The 12,917-nt window shown below is 45.8% G+C and overlaps 1 protein-coding gene, 1 long non-coding RNA gene and 1 pseudogene across 2 annotated transcripts in view; 1 reads left to right on the plus strand and 2 right to left on the minus strand.

Annotated features, from left to right (window-relative positions):
- Positions 1–3: 3 nt before the first annotated feature.
- Positions 4–12,917, plus strand: part of POC1A (POC1 centriolar protein A) — a 134,833-nt gene continuing 121,919 nt past the window's right edge. Inside the window, exon 1 of the mRNA XM_077129097.1 lies at positions 4–12. The gene's annotated coding sequence lies outside the window, so the exon portion shown is untranslated. The remainder of the gene's footprint in view (positions 13–12,917) is intronic.
- The window catches only part of LOC143657098 (uncharacterized), a 29,848-nt gene continuing 22,308 nt past the window's right edge, over positions 5,378–12,917 (minus strand). Inside the window, exon 3 of the long non-coding RNA XR_013162746.1 lies at positions 5,378–5,534. This is a non-coding gene — a long non-coding RNA (uncharacterized LOC143657098). The remainder of the gene's footprint in view (positions 5,535–12,917) is intronic.
- Positions 6,818–11,261, minus strand: LOC143657729 (small ribosomal subunit protein eS26 pseudogene; annotated as a pseudogene).

Below are 12,917 nucleotides of genomic sequence, written 5' to 3' on the forward strand. Positions count from 1 at the left end.
GAGTTTCCGGAGGTAAGAGGCCCGACGCGATGGGCGGGGAGGCTGGTCTTGGAGGCGGTGGCGACAGGGGCTCGGCGGGGGCCGAGGGAGTTGAGGCTTTCCATCCTAGCCTTCCTGGTTGGAATCTGTTTCTCGAACTTCACCTTGCACCCCCTTACCGCTCTCCACTGACTCCCCTGTACTTCAAAACCCTACGTCCCTGTTGTGGGGCATAAAATGCCACGGGCCTGAGGGGAAGTGCCCCTGGAGTCAACTGGGGATTAGAGAACTGTTAAAATGGGTACTTTGGGCATGGAGGGAGGAGGCGCAAAAGGGGGTCCAGTCCAGGGTCTTAAGTAGGATCTGCCCCACCTGGGACTTAATAGCAGGGCTGTGAAAGAAGACTTCCTGAAGGAGGTGGCACTGGAATGGCCAAGGATGGAGTGGTGCTCTGGGCCGGGATGGGGAGGGAGTTGGTACGTGGGTGAAGACTTTGGAGTGAGGAGGAAGGAACAGAAAGAAAGGTCAAGCCGTGGCACTCTCTGGTATGAGATGAAGGGACTTAAGTCATGAGCAGAGAAGGGACAGAAGAAACAAGACTAGATAGAACCCATCCACTCCACAGCTGTAACTCAGTACTTATGGGAAGGGGGCGGGATCACAGGGCCTGACAGAGTTAGAGTTTGACATATATTAGATATGTTACTTTTATGTTCAATTGGGGACTGCCCAAAATCCCTTGCTGACCACCCTGGGCACCAGCTGAGTGGCTCAACACTCCATCTCAGAGTTCAGAGTTGGGCTGTGCCTCCTCCAAGTCTCCCCTAGACCACGCCTGCGGGGGAAGGGCTTGGCAAACCCCCCTCAGGAATGTCAACCTGGTTTCCTTGCTCCATATCTCTTCTGGCGTCAGTTAGGCTGGGTTGGGCTTGTGCCAGGCTCAGAGCTACCCTCCCCCACTCTTGGAAAGGAGCCATCCAGGTTGATCTCTCTCCATCTGGGCACTGATAAGAGGAGTGAAATCCAGAGCTGTGGTAACCAAAGTTAGTCCAGGTACTTCCCAGCTCCTTCACTTAGCCTATAGCTAGCTGTAAGACAGGTGAGGCGAGCCTCCAGCTGCAGAGGAGGCACCTGGGTCCAGAACAGCACTGGGACCAGTCCAGGGGCTTAGAATGAGAGCTTTGGCTTGGGAGTTTAAGGCCCAGCCTGCCCTGTCCTGCTGAGGGGCCCTAGGCTGTGCCCAGTGGCCACAGAGGAGGGAGAGAAAAAACAGTAAAAGTCAGTGCCTGGACTCAAATCCAAGTGCAGATAGAAGTAGGAACAGGTCAAGGATGGCCTTGAGTGCTTTGCCCATATCTGGGCCTCACTTTCCTTGTCTGGGCAATAGAATGATGACTTTGTTATGCCTGCCTCACAGAACTGTTTGGGTGATCAGAGGCAAAGCAGAAGCAGAAAGAACCGGACAGTGGAGCAGGACACATATTCCAAGCCTGGCTCTAAATCTTACATGACTGTAGCCATGGGCAGGCCACAATCTCCCAGAGTCTTGGTTTCCTCATTTGTAAAGCTCTCCCAGTCCTGCCACTTGTGGTTGGCAAGAGGGTTAGGTGAAGTCATGGATTTCAGAGGCTCATTGTTAAACCAACAAGTCTCCAGCCCTCTGGGAGTTTCCTGTTTAATAAAGGGAAAGGTTGGGAAATAAGTCAGCTCACAAAGAAAGTGAAATAGAATGATCTAAACAATTCCAGATGGAGGAGTAGGGTGTTACTCCAACAGGCTCTGAAGGAGGGGTTTCCCGACCACCAAGCAGGCTCCCAGAGGAGAAGCAGGTACTGGTTGGAAGGCTGAGTCTACATGAGACATGGAGTCTAGTGAGCGAAGCCTTGAATGGGGAGGGCCCAGGCCTGGGGTGGGGGTGGGGTGGGGGCAGCATGAGTCAGTCCCAACGGCTGCGCTCCGCTCCGAGGGTGCAGCCAGGATATGGAGCCAGGAGGTAAAAAAGGAAAAGCTGAAAACAAGACAACCACGGGTCTTCCCAGTGTCAGCTCAAAAAACTACTACAAGGGCACAGCTTAAAATGCAGATTATTTTAGCCACCCCTTTTGATTCTATCCCAGAAATCTGTATTTTAACCAGGCCTCCTTCTTGGTGAAGCAAGTGTAGGATGAGCCTGTCGGGGGTCACATTTTGGGGACATGCTACCTGAGTGGTTTCCAGTTTGAGACCTGGAAGGGCAAAGGCTAAAGCCATGAGTTCTAATCTTGGCTCTGCCATCTTATGATTCTGTGATCTTGGCAAATTACACCATGCCCTTAGCCCCAGATTTTGCATCTGTGAAGTAGGAGTTATCCTGTCTGCCTCAATGGAGAGCCTGGGTGGGGCCCTTTCCTTCCTCCCTACCCTTCCCCCTTCTCCGGCCTTCCCTCTTCCCTTCCTCTTTTCTTCCCTCCTTTTTCCCTCTCACCTTGCATTCAGCCTCAGAACTGCAATATAAACCTGCCTTATCACCCTGGCCCTGGGTAGGGGCACCTAGGCCGTTGGAGTCCAGGCAAGGTCAGCCCCTATCCTGGGATGACGCTGGGGCCTGGCCTCTCTGCTCCTTCTCCCTTAGTGCGTCACCACCACAGTCAGGTTGCTGAACGCAGAACCCCCCCAGCGGTCAAGGCAGAAGGAAAACATCAGTCCTGGCCCTGAAATTCACCCCTTCCCACGCTGGGAGCTATTTTTAGCAGAGCCCCTCTGTGAGAGCCAAGTAGCTGAGACCTTGGGCAAGCTGACTGCTTTCCTCTGGCCCTCAGTTTCTCCGTATGTCAGACAGGCAAGAAATCCTGCCAGCCTTCCCCTTCAGGATACCCAAGTAGAAATGGGAAAGTCTTAAAAGACAGATAAAACTTCCAACCTGTGCTGCTGACTCTTGGTGTGACCTTGGGCCGGTGCTGCTCCTTGGGGTGTTGGTTCCATCTGTAAAGGTGGGTGGCCAGCACCCCACCCCCACCCCTCCACAGAGTGGCTAGAGGTTCTGGAAACAGCTCAGCGCTACCCTAGAGGGTTGGAGTCATCATGAGCTCCAGGATTAACCATGGCAGTGCCAGGAGTCATCATGTTGGATGGAACCCGGAGGGTGGGCAGGGCAGGAGAGTTGTGGGGTCCCAATATATGTCTTATCCTGGCCCTACCTTTGGAATGCCCTCAGGCTCTGGTCGGTCTAGAGCAGCCTGGGAGGGGCAGGGCAGGCTTGGGTCTAGATTGGTGTAACCAACTGCTGGAGCAAGGGATGGGCTCTGGTTGTTGAGGGGAGAATTGGGAAGAAGTGGAGGAAAGTCATCAAGTGCTCCAACAAGCAGGTCTGGGGTGGATACCCAGGGAACAGTCCCCCACCCCCACCTCCACCCCCAATCCTGGAGGGCAGAAAGTACCCAGAGAGCAAACACTGTCTTCCCTCACGGAAAGCCCCATGAGGCCCTCCAGTCTAGCATCCATAAACTGTGGCCCAGACATGTTCTCTGTCCTTACACTGCTTTTTTTGAAATGGGAATTAGTTGTCAACATGTAACAATCAGGAGATGTCTCATCAGAAATCAGATTTCCAGCTTCCCTTGAGGAATCAGCAGGCCTGGAGGCTCTGGGCTGTCTCAGGCAGGACCTGTTCCTTCCATTTCCCTATTGGCCCTGCCTTTAGTGCATCCCTGACCCTGAAGACAGATGATGTCCCGCAATGACACCTGCCTGGCCCTCTGGGCATCTGAGTGTAAGTCACCTGCCCTGCCCCATTTCAGAGCCAGGGAGACTAAGACCCAGGGAGGGGAGAGGACTTGCCCAAGGTCACACAGCAAGTGAGAGTTGGGGTGCTGTGGGACCTAGGGATCCTTTTCTGGTCTTACCCACTGGGTTCTTCTCCCTCACAGCCTCTGGAAGGGGCAATCCCTGGAGGGTCTGGAAGCAGCTAGGGGAAAGATGGGGCTGGCTGCGAGGGGTTCTCTGGGCTTGTCCCCATCCTCTCCACCCCCATGCACTGATCAAGCCATAGCAGGTCTCTTGGAGGTGAAGAGATCGAGCCAGGTGACAGGAGCAGGCTGAACCTTCCCCTGAGTGGGTGCTGGAGGCACAAGGAGAAGGGGCCTGGCTTCCTGCCCTCCCAGGCTGGTAGAGGGGCAGACATCAGGAAAGGGGCTTTTATAGGTTGTGGCCAATGTGAGGAAGGCTGTGGGGAGAGAGAATGGCGAGGGGGTCCCACCTCTGAACTGGGACCTGGTGTCCTGGACAGAGCAGCCCAGGTTAAGGGGCACTGGGGAAGGCTAGAGGGAACCTGGTGTGGAGGAGGAACGTGGAGCAGGCCAGAGAGGCTGGAGTAGAGACAGCAGGGGGAGAAAGGGGATGCGGGGAGTGGGGAAGGTACACAGCGGGGCAGGCGCCCAACCACGTGCTGCCAGGAATCCCCCCTATTGGCAGCACCGTAATTCTCAACCCATCGCAGGGGCCTACATTTTTCTCAGGCCTGTAGGCGCTGTAATTCCTACGAGGTGTCCCCTCTGCCCAGATGTGGGGGGCTGTGAGTATGGCTCAGAGGAGAAGTGGTGCTTGGTGGGCAGTGGCAATGAGGAAAGCACAACACAGAATAACAGCAGAAGCAGTTAGTTCTATTCAAATGTTCACTGGGGTTCCTGCTTGGAGGCCTGGCATTGTGATTACATGCACAACCTCAGGTGCTCTTAGCTCTACAGGCCAGCAGTTCAGAATGGTTAAGTAACTGGTCTATGGTCATACACCCGGGGAGTGGGGGTGGGGGAGGGGCGGGCAGGGTAGGGCAGTTGGGGCTGACCAGTTGGCCTTCTGTTTTCCAGTCCAGTGCTCCACCCAGGGAGATTGGGAAAACTGGGAGGGCTGTGGCTACTGCGAGGGTCTTGGAGTCTTTGGGGCAATGTTTCTGTACTTCTAGGGGACTAGTCCGGTTTGGCTAGGTAGATGGGAGTGCCTGGTCAAGGAGACTGGCAAAGCTATGGGTCAGTCTGATTGTTAGGGGAAATCAGCCACCTCCTCTGGGCAGCCAGCCAGAGCCTTAGGGGGCAGTTCTCCTGCCAGACCCCACCAAATGGACACCCTGTTCATTCCCTAGCTCTGCACCCAGGTCAGTGGCCATGTGCCCCAACATATAGCCCCAGGGCCCACAGCCTGGCCCAGGCCTCTCTGCTCTTCTCATCCTCCTCAGGGGCCCCTGCAGGGAGGGAATGGGGGTACCGAGAGCTCTAGGTTTTCTGACATACACCCCAGACCTCGTTCCCAGGTCCAGGGAACAGCAGCCCACTCTTCACTGCCACCTCTCCCAGGCCCCACAGCTACCCCCTCCCTTTCAGTATTAGATGTAGTGGTAAATAATAACAAGTAGCTCTTTGAATTCGGTTCCTGGCACTTATGTGAGCTTTAATACCTAATTCTCACAATACCATATCCACAAGAGTAGAGGTAGGTTGCTGCCTAGGTTCAAGTCCCGGCTCCATCCTTTGCGTCCTTTGTGATCTCAAGAGGCTGGCACAGTGTCACTGAGCCTTGGTTTTCTCCTGTACAAAGAAGGCGTGATACTTTTTCACACAGGGTTGAAGTAAGGACACAATGAGACACAGCCTCTGTGATTGGCGGACAGGACCCGAAACACACAGTTAGAGGCAGCTGTTGGCTACAGACAGTGAACTGAGACTTGGAAAAGTGACTTGTCCCAAGTTCCAGAGCAGGTGTCCGGATAGGAGCCAGGTCTGCTTTCCCATAGCCACGCCTCTCTCACTGTGTCCTCACCCTGTCGCCCACCTCCCTGCCAAGACCTTCCAGTCCCAGTGCCCGAGGGACCACCTGAGCTCCCCCTGCCCAGGCTTCTCTTGGGTTTAACCAAAGCCCTCAGGCCTGGTGAGAGAGGCAAGACCACAGGCATGGTAGGGCCAAACTGACACTGAGTTAAAAGGTTCTTGTGTAAGAGAAGAACTGGAAATGCCTCTGCACTCCTGCGGCCTTTGGGGTTGGGGCCGTTGAGAGTGAAATCAACCTGAGAGTGACCACTAAATGACGACACCCCACTTTGGGGAAGCCTTCTCAGCCACACTCCCCACCCTGCAGCCCTATGCTTATCATTGCTCACTTTGCAGCACGGGTCTCTTTGCAGCACAGACCTGGGACCTGCAGTGAGCGGCTCACAGGGGCTTACAGGGTCCAGATGGCAGCCATGACTCAGCTTCCGCCTTTATCATCCCCAGGAATATGGCCTATTATGGCCAAGCCTTCCTGTCCATTATAAGAAAAGCCCCAAATCCAGAAGGTTTGAATCCTTACTGTTTTTTAATAACAAAAAAGTATTTATGTAAATAATAATGCTTGTATATGGTAAAAATGCAGATAATATAACAGGGTAAATGAAGAAACCTCCCTCCCCGTTTTCTCCCCAGATACACTCCTGGCTCCCAGGTTCCCAGGAATCCTTCAAAGAGCCCACTTATTCATTCAGTAAGCTATTCTATGCCCAGCACTGCATAGATAAAAAAATACCACTGCTTGTTTGAACCTCGCTTTTTGGTTTTCATCTTGTTTGAACCTTGCTTTTTTGTTTGTTTTCATTTTATCTCTTTTCATATTTATTGGCATAAATTTCTGAGTTGTCTGTGATTACATTCCAATTTTCATTCCGTAAAATCTTCCCCATCAGTGTTGCCTAAGGTTTGCCTATAATCTTCTTTTAATTAATTTTATTATTTTAAGATGCGGTAAAATATACATAAAATAAAAATAATTTCAGCCATTTTAAGGGGATGATTCTTTCACATTAAATGCATTGACAATACTGGGTAACTTTCACCACCATCTATTTCTAGACTATTTTCTTTTTTTTAATTTCCATTCTATTTTCTTTCTAGAAAGTACTTTTTCTTCAGTCGTTACGGACTCAGCTCCTTTCCTTACATGGGCTTTGATGGAGATCGTGAGGCAGCACCCGCAGATCTAAATCGGGGTGGGGGTGTCCTGTCCTTCCGGGCTTCACGAGCTCAGTCTCTCACCGCCTTGCTGTGAATGGCACAAGTCACGCAGTAATGCAGTTTCACATACAGCTTAGGAAGTATATAGGCTTCAAAGACACTTGCTTCGGAAATGTCCCTGATCGCTGTGGCCCCTTCTATGTTTCGAATGACGAACTCCTTAATGGCCCTATCCTTGGGCACACAGCGCGCGCAATTCATGCAGCAAATAGGCTGCACATAGCTGCAGCCCTTTTTGGCACGACCGTTGTTCCTTCTTTTCTTTGTCAACTTGGAAACGAACACCCGAGAGCGGTCCAGACTATTTTCAACATCTCAAACCAAAACTCATACTCATTTAGCAATAACTCCCCAGCCTCCTCAGATCCACCACTAGTAACCACTGTTCTGCTTTCTGTCTCTATGAATTTGCTTATTTTAATATGTGTGTGAAAAATAACATATATACAAAAAAGCAATAAATTTCAAAGCACGGCACCACAATTAGTTGTAGAACTAATATTTCAGAGTTTGACATGGGCTACAATTCCACAATTTTAGGTTTTTACTTCTAGCTGCTGTAAGATACTGGAGACTAAAAGAGATATCAGTTTAATGATTCGGCATTCATATTCATTTGTTAAATCCTATCTTCACTGTATAACTCCACCATCACCTTTGATCCTTCCATCCCTCTCTTTAGGGGTGTTTGAGCTATGGCCATTCTAATTTTTTCATGTTGGAAGGGTCTGTCGCTAATGTGGGGTAGGGGGATGGAACTATCTGATGTTCTGGAGAGGCTGGGCCCTCTAGCTGTTAGGATTTATCTTGGCCAGGGATCCATCTGGAGGTTGTAGGTTTCTGGAAAGTTACTTACTCTGGTGCATGGAACCCTCGTGGAATCTTATGTATTGCCCTAAGTGTTCTTTAGGATTGGCTGGAATGGTCCTGATTGGGGTTTGGCAGGTTATGATAGTAGCAATGTCTAACTGAAGCTTGCATAAGAGCAACCTCCAGAGTAGCCTCTTGACTCTATCTGAACTCTCTCTGCCACTGATATTTTATTAGTTACACTTTTCCCTCTTTTGGTCAGGATGGAACTGTCATCGCCAGGAAGACTTTCACCCCTGGATGTCATGTCACATGGAGTGGGGAGGGCAATGATTTCACTTGCAGAATTGGGCTTAGAGAGACTGAGGCCACATCTGAGCAACAAAAGAGGGGGCTCACTTTTGAGCCATAAGTTTTCCTTCTGTTATTGATTTATAGCTTTATTCTTTTGTGGTGAGAAGGTCCTTCGTGTGATTTTAGTGTTTTAAAATTTATTAAGATTTGATTTGTGGCTTAACATGTGCTCTATCCTGAAAAATGCTCCATGTACACTTGAGAATAATGTGTCTTCTCTTGTTGAGTAGAGGATTCTATATAGTTCCATCAGGTCTAATTGGGTAATAGTGTTGTCCAAGTCCTTTATTTCCTTATTGATCTTCTGTTTAGATGTTCTTTAAATTATTGAAAATGGTGTATTGAAGCCTCCAACTGTTATTATAGACCTATCTATTTCTCTCTTCAATTCTGTCAATTTTTGTTTCATATATTTTGGGGCTTTGTTATGAGGTGCATAATCATTATGGATTGAATCATTTATCATATATAATATCCTTCCTTGTTGCTTATAATATTTTTGACTTAATCTCTATTTTATCTGACAATAATATAGCCACTCTGGCTCTCTCTCTTTTTTTTAAATTTTTAAATTAAAAAAATATATACGACAACAAAGAAACACAATCATTCTTAATGTATGATCATTCCATTCTACATATATAATCAGTAATTCACAATATCATCACATAGTTGCATATTCATCATCATGATCATTTCTTAGAACATTTGCATCAATTTAGAAAAAGAAATAAAAAGACAACAGAAAAAAATTCATACATACCATACCCCTTACCCCTTCCTTTCTTTTTTTTATTTACTTATTTTTTGTTTATGATACATAACCACATAAAACCACAAGCATTCTTATCATATGATCATTCCGTTCTTGTTATATAATCAATAACTCACACTATCATCACATGGTTGTATATTCATCATCACAATCATTTCTTAGAACATCTGCATCAATTCAGAAAAAGCATAAAAAGAAGGCAGAAAAAAATTCATACATACCATACCCCTTACCCCTCCCCGACACTGATTACCAGCATTTCAATCTACTAAATTTATTTTAACATTTGTTCCCCCTATTATTTATTTATTTTTAAACCATATGTTTTACTTGTCCGTCGATAAGGTAGACAAAAGGAGCATCAGACACAAGGCTCTCACAACCACACAGTCATAATGCAACAGCCATATCATCGTACAATTATCTTCAAGAAACATGACCACCGGAGCACAGCTGCACATTTTCAGGCAGTTGCCTCCAGCCTCTCCATTACATCTTGACTAACAGGGTGATCTATATTTAATGCGTAAGAATAACCTCCTGGATAACCTCTTGACTCTGTTTGGAATCTCTCAGCCACTGACACTTTATTTTGTCTCATTTCGCTCTTCCCCCTTTTGGTCGAGAAGATTTTCTCAGTCCCTTGATGCTGAGTTCCAGCTCATTCTAGGATTTCTGACCCACATTGCCAGGAAGGTTCACAGCCCTGGGAGTCATGTTCCATGTACAGAGGGGAAGGGCAGTGAGTTTACTTGCTGTGTTGGCTGAGAGAGAGAGGCAACATCTGAGCAACTGAAGAGGTTCTCTTGGGGGTGACTCTTAGGCCTAATTTTAAATAGGCTTAGCTATCCTTTGTGGGATTGAGTTTCATATGAACAACCCCCAAAATTGGGGGCTCAGCCTATTGCTTTGGCTGTCCCCACTGCTTGTGAGAGTATCAAAAATTCTCCACTTGGGGAAGTTGAATTTTCCCCCTTTCTCACCATTCCCCCTAGGGGACTCTGTAAATACTTCCCTATTCACTGTTCAAATCGCTCTGGGATTTATCTGGGCATCACTCTAGACAAACCTACAAAATCTCATGCCCTACACAAGGTTCCAAGTACTGTGGTGTTCGATTAACCTGTCCACATAAGTTATTTTAGGAAATGCACTAGTCAAAATATAAATTTTGTACCAAATAAAACATTTTTTGCTTGTGTCACACATACGTTAAAGTTTTAAAATATTAATTACTATCTATTTTCAACACCCTGCATTATTGACATTCCTTTGTTCTTCCTCATACAGAAACATTTTTAAATTTGCACATTTGGTCACTATCATTATACACTCCAGGCATTCCTAGGTTATACCATCTCAGTCTTTATTGTCTATCTTTCCTTCTGATTTCATTTGTGTCTGGCTCTCTTTTGATTACCATTTGCATGTGAGATCTTTTTCCACCTTTTTATTTTCATTTCTTTGTGTCTTTGTATCTAAAGTGATTTTTTTGTAGATGACATATAGATGAATCATGCTTTTCATCCAATCTACCAAAATCTGCAAGCATAAATCTATTGACATTTATGAAAATAACTGCAAAAGAAGCATTCGTTTTCTGTGTCTTGAATATCTTTTTTTTAATCACTCTGTTATTGCCCTTTTTTTGTTATTTAGTTGCTTTTTTCTTAACAGTATTAGGAAAAACCATATTTATTTATTTATTTATTTTTATTAGAGAAGTTTTGGGTTTATGGATCAGTGTGCAACATTTGTTCAATGATACCACCTTTTTTATAATTGTACTGTTTTTTAGCAGTAGTTGCTTTTGTTGCAATTGGTGAAAGATAATTAAAATAGTACTATTACTATTTTTAATAGTAATATTTTAGTAATAATACTATTTTAAAAAATAGTTTTAATAACTATTGTCAATAGTCTACATTAGGTATATTTTTTTTACAGACCATCTGTGATGGTTAGTTCATGTATCGACTTGACATATGATGTCAAGGTGATGGGGCCCAGTTGTCTGGTCAAGAAGCACTGGCCTAACTGTAACTGTGAAGACATTTCATGAACTTAAATCATCCATCAGTTGATTGCTTCTATGGCTGATTACATCCACGATCAACTAAAGGGAGAGTCTTCTGCAATGGGTGACATTTAATTCGATCAGTTGAAGGCTTTTAAGGAAGAGGTGACAACTTCAGCAGCCAGAAGAGAGAACTTTCATCTCCACTTCAGCCAGCCAGTCTCCCCTGGTGAATCATCAAAAACCTTCAAAGATGTTGCCACTTTGCAGCCTGCCCAATGGGATTTGGACTTGTACATCTCTGCAGTTGCATGAGACACTTTTATAAAATCTCATATTATTTACAGATTTCTCCTATTGGTTCTGTTTCCCTAGAGAACTGTGACTACAATACCACCTCCTTCTTTTTATTTTATTTTTTGGCATGGGCAGGCACCAGGAACACTCCATTATTAACAACTTGTGTCATGGTCAGGTTCATGTGTAAGCTTGGCCAAGTGGTGGTACCTGTTTGTCTGGTTGGGCAAGTGTTGGCCTGTCTGTTGCGGTGAGGACGTTTCATAGAATTAAATCATGATCACATCAATTGCATCCACAGCTGATTCCATTTCTTGGAATATAGGAGATCCCTTAGGGCGTCGTTTAATACTACCATGCCCTGTGATTAAAATCAATGGAAAACTGCAACAACCCAATCCAGGCAGCACAACCAATGGCTCTGAAACTTCAGGAATGAAGGTTTGGGTCACCCCACCAGGCAAAGAACCACAGCCAGCTGAAGTGTTTATGAGGGTAAATGTAGTGGAAAAAGGTAGTGATAAATATGAACTGTGACCACATGATCAGTTACAGAAATGAGGACTATAATGCTGTTTTGTCCATGTTATACTATTTAAGTTGTAAGATATCAAGTTCAAGGATGAATATTACCCAAGGACTTGCACCCTATTCTGGAGAGATTTAATGTATTTCCAGTTATATGCACAATAGTTGAGTATTGTTAGATGAAAGAAAAGTGTGTATTTATTGTTTTTTATTTAGAAATTAGGTATGGTTTTAGGTGATATGTATAGCTGCCAAGTTGACAAGGGGTAGACTGTTATGGTCAGGTTCATGTGTCAACTTGGCCAAATGGTGGTGTTTGCTTGTCTGGTTGGGCAAGTGCTGGCCTGTCTGTTGTGATGAGGACATTTCACAGAATTAAATCATGATCACATCAGCTGCATCTACAGCTGATTCCATTTGTAATCAGCCAAGGGGAGTGTCTTCTGCAATGAGTGATGCTTAATCTAATCACTGGAAGCCTTTTAAGGAGGATTCGGAAGAGACAGTCTCTTCTTCCTTCTTCGGCCAGCGAGCCTCTCCTGTGGAGTTCATCCAGACCCTCCATTGGAATCGTTGACTCAACAGCCTGCCCTGTGGATTTTGGGCTCTGCATTCTCACAGTTACATGAGACACTTTTATAAATTTTATATTTGTGAGTGTTTCCTGTTGATTCTGTTTCTCTAGAGAACCCTAACTAATACACCTTGTGTTAGTGTCTTGCATTTGTAATAATTCATAAAGGAACATTCGTATGCTTTATATTATTAACTATAGTCCGTCGTCTACAATATGGTTCACTATTATATAGTCCTATGTTTTATCTTTTAATTTTTACTCTAGTAACATATACAATCTAAATTTTCTTTTTTTAACCACATTCACATGTATAATTCAGTGCTGCTCACAAAAAATGTGCTACCATCACCACCATCCATTTCCAAACCTTTGTAATCAACCTAAATAGAAACTCTGTACAAATTAAACATCAGCTCCCCATTTTCTACCCCAATCTGTCCCTTGGTTACTTACATTCTAGATTCTATCTCTATGAGTTTGCTTATTATAATTAGTTCATATGAGTGAAATCATACAATGCTTGTCCTTTTGTGTCTGTGTTTTGGTTTGCTAAAGCTGCTGAAATCC

The sequence above is a fragment of the Tamandua tetradactyla genome, chromosome 15 (assembly GCF_023851605.1).
Source record: "Tamandua tetradactyla isolate mTamTet1 chromosome 15, mTamTet1.pri, whole genome shotgun sequence".
Classification (NCBI taxonomy): domain Eukaryota; kingdom Metazoa; phylum Chordata; class Mammalia; order Pilosa; family Myrmecophagidae; genus Tamandua; species Tamandua tetradactyla.